Raw genomic sequence first — 8517 nt, forward strand, 5'->3', positions numbered from 1 at the left:
TTCGTTCGAATTAACTGTGTTAGTAGGATTTTTCACTAGAATTAGGAGAGAATTTGAAAATTTATCTGATGTTTTTGTGCTCTACAAATTGTTCACAATGAATGTATGCTCTTTTTCATGTCAATTAATCTCATGTCATGCTTCATTTGCCACTGTTAGTGTGTGATCTTGTCTTCTAATGAGAGTTCACATATGTTCATATTCATAATTGATGTAAGTATGATCCAATTTGATGCATAAGATGCTTGACTTGAGTATATGTTAATTTGTGTTATGATCAATTGAAAGACTGCAATAGTTGCTGCTGTTTTAAACTTAAGTTTCTCAGAAACACTATTCATTGCTGGTTTCTAAATAATGTTGTTTATATTAACTGACTCTAGGACAACTCTGCATGAGAATATTTTTAACAAATTAATTCATGTAAATTGTGTATGACTACTATTCCATGTTCATCAGTTAATTTAGGTTAACTTAGTCAGAGGACTTGAGATTAATGAAATTTATACTTTTACTTGCTCTTTATGTTGTTTGACTATGATATATATATTGGAAATTTTGTTTGCATAAGTGATAATGTGCATACTTTGTCTTCAAAAAGTTTGAAAATCCATTTCTTGATAATTTAATTGATCTGGTTGATATATGCTTAACTGTGAAATTTCTTATTAGTATCAACACTATGAATACCTTGTGTAACATTGCTTAATCTGGCATTGAGGGCCTTAAAATATAAACCTATGGTAAGTTTGCTGCTCCAACTCAAAGAATGATCATCTGGCACTGAAGATTTGTTGTTTTGATAAGGACTCTAAATTACTCTTAAGATTAAGTCTGTGTGTATAGACCCCACAGACTCAGGTAAGTTTTTTTTGGATTATCTTGTAAACTGATATGTGAATAAATCCTTGTTCTTGACTGCTTAATTAAATGGAAGCATTGACTGATTGTTGTTAGCTTTCTCAGAGGATGTAATATAATATCAGATGCTCTTATCTCTAGGAATTTAATTGCTAGGTACACTACACACACTTGCCCTCTCTGGAAGACCTGGCTGGGTGGCATATAGCAACCCAGTATCTGAATCACTACAGGATTAACGACCACATTTAGTTTTTTTTAAATCTGGTGTAGGTTAAATTGTGTGACAGTCTTTGCAACTTGCTTCATGTGGAATGTAACTTGTCTGTTGTATGATACTTGCTAATATTAATTGTTCTATATGTAGTTGCAAGTGTTACATGAATTGGATGCAACTTTTGGCTTATCTGTTGACTGATCTGTGTGCAAAACGGTGTATGCTTCTTGAAATTGTTGCATAAGTACCTAGACTATATATAGCCCTGTGCACCTTTTCACTCCAGTCACCATCCAATCAATCATTTGCATGAATGTTAAAGACTTTGGAAGCATAAATATGTTCTTTTATTCTTTCCTGTGTAACATTGCATTAAATAGTTGTACCAGTGTCATATTTTGTCTCCTTTTGCCACATAATATATACCTGGATGAACTGTATGCTCCTATTTGAAGACTGTTTAAACATCAATTTTTGTACCATTTCACTGTTCATTAGTTGACTTATGAGGCTGTTAACCCCTGCACTGCACTGTTTTAGTCTAAGTGCATTTAAACTTTTTTGAAACTCATTTCATAACATGTGTTTGCTTATTTGTGTGCTATGTTATGTATGCTTTGTGTGCCTCTATATATATAGCTGCAGTCACTTGCCATTCTTGCACACACCAGCATTCACTTTCACACAAACACAACTGCCCTCATGGAGTTTATTCTCTTACCTGCAAACCACACCAAAAACCCTTCTGAACACACTCTTTTACTCTCCAACATGGAGATAAAACAACACAAACAAGCCAACACCTCTTCTCAACACCTTTATAGAGATAGGTTCAAAAACTCAAACCAGAAAAAGCCCAGATATGGCCACCAAAACAGATCCATTCCCTTCTACCAAAACCCTTGGTACAAAACTCCAATAGGGCAAATAGGTTTCTCAGACCTATTACCTACCAAAGGAGAGGTTCTAACTCTCAAAACAACCCAAATATCATCAATATCACACCTCCCTCTCCAAGACTAGTGAACCCTTCACTGTCTAAGAAGCTTACGGACATGTATAAGAACATCCAACCAGGAACCTTGGTTACTGTTAGGGGAGAAGTAGAAAAGGTTGTCTTGACTACAGGATTAGAGGGTTTAGTGTATAATCTGGGTAGTAAGTATTTCTGCCATCTCATGGGGGAATTTTATTGCAATATGAGACCTACTAGAGGTCTAGAGGGGATCATGCACTTAACCACTGTTGTAGGAGGTAAACCCATGTTAGTGGACTACAAAACCATTAACAAAGCTCTAAACTTTCCACAAAAACACTCCACACTGCCATGCATTGATATCTACTCTTTGTTTGTTTTTAACAAACCTGAATTTGAGCTTTATGTGAGTTTCTTTTGTGATGAAGACATTCCTATTGGCTTATGTGATTCATACTGTGGCATTCATTATAAACACTTCACTCCTGTTTATCAACTGATTGCTTTAATCTTAAGGTCTAATATCATTCCTAAGCCTAATCAGGACAAGTTCTTTGATTTCTTTGATCTGAAAATCATGTTTCTCATTGTGACAAATAAAATTGATTTTAGTTTGTCTTATGTGATCCTTCTCAACATGATTAATGCACATCTTGCTGATTATATTCCTTATGGTATGCTTCTGACTTCCATGTTCAATATCTATCACATTTCTATGCCTCTACCTATAGCAATTGAATCTGCCTCTCACATTAACATAGCACATGTTAGGACTCAGATCCCTTTGACTAAATGTGAACCTCAAGAAGTTAGGCCTGTTAGGACTCCTTTTATAATGCAAGAAGAAGACATCACGCTAGCTAACAATGAATCTGTGAATGTGTTAGTTAATGAGCTGAAAACTGAGATTAAGAGGCTTAAAGAGGAAAACATTAGTGTCTTGAGTAGGCTGAGTTATTTAGAGGGTGTTGCTGAAGCTTCTATTGGTAATTCAGGGGTAAGAAACATGGATATATGTGCTAGCTATCAGGTTCCTATGCAAACTGAAGGTCATTTGATTAATGAAATAGATATGTTTCATGAGATTGAGGCTGTGGGAGTTGGTATTGGGGGTCAAGATTATGAAGGCTTTGTGAACTTAACTGCTGGTAATTAATATGGGGTTTGTTGCTGCCATGGAGGAATCCATTTGATGACTTGCTGTGTTTCTATGCTACTTATCTATTTTCATCCTTGAATGTTTAATTCTTGGATTGTAATTGTAAAGCATAATGTAATTACGATAACTCAACACAACAAAAGACAGGAAACAATACGTAAGTATAATACATGAATCTAAAGGTTGGAGATTCGATACGAACAGCCAAAGACAATCAAGATATCTGAGACGAGCATCCGTCCACTGGAAGAAGTTCATTAACATGTTCAAGCCTCAGTTAAGAATAAAGCACAATCAGTTTCTGCTATCAAGATTGCCTGAAGATCAAGTATTAAAGACCAGAAGATTCCAGTATATTTAATTTGATTATTTATAATCAAATCTATCGAAGCAACACCTAACCCAGAATGACTGATCAAGCATATCGTTAAGCAAAAGAATTCAAGGGATTATTTCAGTTCGAGTCGTTCATGAACCAGACCAGTGCACAGGACGTCAGGACGTACGAAAGTATTCAGTGGATTCGATCAACGGATTAATTGATCAAGTCAATCGAGCTGCTCCAGAATATATTGCCAAAGAACTCATTATTACATATATATATATATATTAATTGTGATTTACCTGAATATAAATAATTCAAGTAATTAAATAAACAATTAATAATATATATATATATATATATATATATATATATATATATATATATATATATATATATAATGGTGCAAAAATGGGAGTACAAGTAAATTGACTAAGTACTCTACACTGTACAGGGGAGGCGCCAACATTGTTGAAGCGCAAACTTTGACCAAGTCAAAGTTTGCGCCTCGACATCCTTCAAACACTTAGAATTTCTAAGTACATACAGTGCATACACTGTCCTTGGCGCAACTATTCTCTAGCGCAACTATTGACTGGAAAGTTAAAGCGCAACTTTCAGTTGCTCAAATGTTTCTAAGTCACAGCCATACAGGGACACTGGAGAAATTATTGTGGGCGCAACCTTTGACTCAAGGTCAAAGTTTGCGCCTCACTCTCACCATAATGCAGGCGCAACTTTTACTCCTTGAAGAATTCTCCAAGTACACCACAGAAGCAACAGTTGAGGCGCCAAGTTTGACTCCCCTGAGGCGCAACCTTTGACCACATACATACATTATATATATATATATATATATATATATATATATATATATATATATATATATATATATATATATATACTTTCTCAAGCGCAAGTTTGTGATGTATGTATATATATGTATATACAACTGGCGCCACTTCCATTACTGTATGGAGTTAGATTTATTTTTATAAATCGAATCCGTCCAGGACGAACTCAAGTCGTCCAGGACGAACTCGTTAATCATGGTTAGTTGTTGGAAAGCCTATAAATAGAGGTTGATGTTTTCATTTGGAAACAACTACACACTTTGTAAGTGCACACACTATACACATTCTCGAGAGTTAAATTAGAATATCGTTTTTATCGAGAGTTTGTATTAGAGTGATTGTAGTCTCTGCAGCCGACACTTGTGTTGGAATTTGTAGCACCCGAGGATTATGTCTAATACAAAGAATATTCCCCGACTTGCTGGAGTTGTTTATTTACGATTGATTTAACATGGACTGAAACAGAATTATCCGCAATTAAATTAAATCGAAGAAATTGGTATAGACGTATTCAACCCCCCCTTCTACGTCTGATTGGACCTAACAATTGGTATCAGAGCCACGCTTATCGATATACAGATCTGAGATCCGTTACCAATCTGAAAAGCTAGCTGTCCGTACAATCGTAATTTTATCTGATAACAATGTCGACACACAAGTTAGGAATCAAAGTACCTCCATTTGACAAAGATGACTACAACAACTGGAAGATGAAGATGTTGCTGTACATCAGAGTTGCTAATCCCATGTACATTGGGATTCTGGAAAATGGTCCGTTTGTGCCTATGAAGATTATTCCTGAATCTGTTGAAAATGGTGTTCGTATTCGACAGAAGTCTGTTCCCAAAGAGAAAAGCGAATACACTGAGACTGATAAGGAATATATTGCACATGACCATAATTTGCAACTCATAATTGTTGAATCAATGACCAAGACTATGACACATCTGATACTAAGTCTGAAAACTTCAAAACAGATGTGGGATACTATAGAGGCATTGATGGAGGGATCTGAAGAAGTCAGGGAAAATAGATACGATATGTTAATTGCCAGATATGAAGCATTTCAGGCAATACCTGGAGAGAATATTTCTCAAATCTATGAAAGGTTCATGTTGCTGTTGAATGAACTCACCCTGCATGGAAAGACTTATCCACAGAAAGAGATTAACAGAAAGTTCTCATTTGTGATGCCACCCCATCTAGTTGTAAAGACAGAGACCATCCGGGAAAGAAGCGACTTCAGAACTATGACTTTGGAAAAGCTGTTTGGAAAACTGAAGACGTTTGAGATGGAACTTGAACAAAGAAAGATCATATATGGTGGTGGATCATCTGAAGCCAAGAGTATGGCCTTACAAAAGACCACTGCACTTATTGCTGAACAACCATACTTTGGTTATCAGCAATTAGTTGAATATGGTATCAATGATCACACTGTTGCTCAGAGTGATTGTTCATCCATCAAAGCTGATTATCCTTCTACCAATACTGAGATTGTAGAAGCTGAAATTGATGAAGTTTCTGGTGAACCGGAGGATGAGTTCTATACTCAGGAAGAGCTGGAGCAGCTGGAAGATAAGTCTATGGCTTATATGGCTGCAAGGTTCAAGCATATCAAGTTCAGGAAGAACCCCCGGTACAAGAAAACTTCAGGGAACAAGTTTCAGGGTAGAGGAGGATATTCAGGGTCAGGGTCTAAGAGTACTGGCAGTTACAAATCAAACATGTACGACAAGAGCAAGGTCAGATGCTACAACTGCAATGACTTAGGGCACTTTGCAACAGAGTGCAGGAAACCCAAAGCGGCTCCTGTCAAAGAAAGAAGCAACTCATATGATAAGAAGAATTCTTATGAGGATCTGAAGAAAGAAAATGAAAAGCTGAAAGCTAAGCTGGAAGCAATGATGGCCAAACACAAAGGAAGGGCTTACATTGCTGAGGGAAAAAGCTGGGATGACACAGATTCCGATGATGAACCTGTCCAGAGCAATTATGTTTTTGCATTAATGGCTGACACTGTCGAGGAATCTCCATCTCAGGTATCTCCTGAAATTTCTGTTGATGACATGACTACTGCTGATTATAAAAAGACTATAAATGAACTAGGTCAAGAGATGTATAACTTGCACACTAGTTTATTAGCTTCAGAATCAGATAACTGTAGTCTTTCCCTAAAGATAGCTAAACTTGAAGAACGAGTAGATGAATTAGCTTTAGAGAAACTCATGAACACTAACCTTAAAGATAGAATTGAATATCTAGAGAATAAGGAGAAGTGTAGTGCAGAAATTGAGGAATCCCTTAAGTCTCAGATAGCTGACCTAGAAACTAAGCTTAGGGCCTATCAGAATTCTGCTTTTCTACAGAAAGAGATCTTGGATAGTCAAAGGGTTGATAAGAAGGTTGCTATTGGCCTTGACTATAGTTCTTTGGAAAGTGCTAAAAGAAAGAAGAGAAAAGAAAATGAAGGCATATTTGTTTCAGCAGGAACTGAGAATGCTCCTGAAGGAACAAATGTACCTAAAATTCTAAAGAACACCAAGACCCCTATCTTTGGAAAGGCACAAACAGAACCTCTGATAGAAGAAGACCTTATCATCAAGGAAGAGTTGAAAAATGAGGAAGTTGTTAAGCCTCAAGTAAAACAGGAAACACAAAATGTACCTTCTAATCCCCAAGTTAGAGAAGATTCTGATAAAACTGGATTAGGAAATACTAGTTCCAACAAAAAGAAGAACAACAGAAATGGTAAGCTAGATGCTAAGAAAACCAACTCTAGAACTCCCAGTGCTAGAAAGGTTTGTAACAATTGCAACTCTACTAATCATCTTACTCATGCATGTAAAATGATTAAAGTAGATACTCATGTCACTAGCATGCCTAATACTGTTAACATGAATGCTGTTCATTTGCCATGTGGTAGAGTAGGTTGCATGCAATGTGCTATGAATATGATGTCTGCATGTTTTACCATGTTAAATGCATCTTTTTCTGCATCACCTACTATGAATATGAATATGCCTGCACCTTCTGTTGCCCCTGTGGCAAAGACTGCTAGTCCTTCTAAGAAGAAGGAAACTCCAAACTCCAAGTCTAAAAGCACATCTGCTAAGACTAAAAAGGAGAAGAGTCCAGTCATTCCTGAACAAGCACATGTTAAAACAGATTCTGTTGATACTCCTGTTAGTACTAAACCACCTGGACCCAATAGTGTCTGGGTACCAAAGAAAGTTTAATCCATTTGTGAATGCAGGGCACAGGAAAGAAAAGTAAAGTTGTGTGGGTTCTTGATAGTGGTTGTTCAAGACACATGACTGGAGAAAAGTCCCTGCTCACGGATGTGGTGATGAGAAGCGGCCCAATTGTAATCTTTGGAGATGACAACAAAGGATTTACAACGGGATATGGTAAGCTGAAAGTTGGAAATGTCATCATTGAAGATATCTCTCTGGTGGAAGGACTCAAGCACAACTTACTGAGTATCAGTCAGTTCTGTGACAAAGGATACGACGTAATCTTTCAGAAGGAAGTTTGCTTGATCCAGAACCGGAAGAACAAGGATCTTACACTCCGTGGTGTAAGAAAATCAAGTTTGTTTATAGCCGACATAGATTCAGCAAGTAAGGGGGAGGTCAAGTGTTTCTACAGCAAGGCCTCTGCTGATGATAGTTGGTTATGGCATCGGAAGCTCTCACACTTGAACTTTAAGACTATGAACTCTTTAGTTAAAAGAGAACTTGTGAGAGGTCTGCCACAGAAAGAATTCTGTCAAGAAGGACCTTGTGATGCATGTGAAAAAGGGAAGTCAAAGAAAGCATCACACAGGAGCAAAGGCATGACTGACATTGGTTCACCCCTTCAACTGATTCCTATGGATCTGTTTGGACCAGTCAACATTCCTTATATATCAAGGAAAAGATATGCTCTTGTGATCGTCGATGACTACTCAAAATACACATGGGTATTATTCTTACATTCAAAGGATGAAGCAGCACTCGTCATCATTGATCAATGGCCAACAGAAAACCATCACTGAGTTACTTTCATGTGTTTGGTGCAAAATGCTTTGTGTTAAAAGAAGAGCATCTGGGAAAGTTTGATGCTAAAGCTGAAGAAGGCATCTTT

This window comes from Daucus carota, chromosome 9 (assembly GCF_001625215.2).
Source record: "Daucus carota subsp. sativus chromosome 9, DH1 v3.0, whole genome shotgun sequence".
In the NCBI taxonomy this organism is placed as follows: Eukaryota; Viridiplantae; Streptophyta; class Magnoliopsida; order Apiales; family Apiaceae; genus Daucus; species Daucus carota.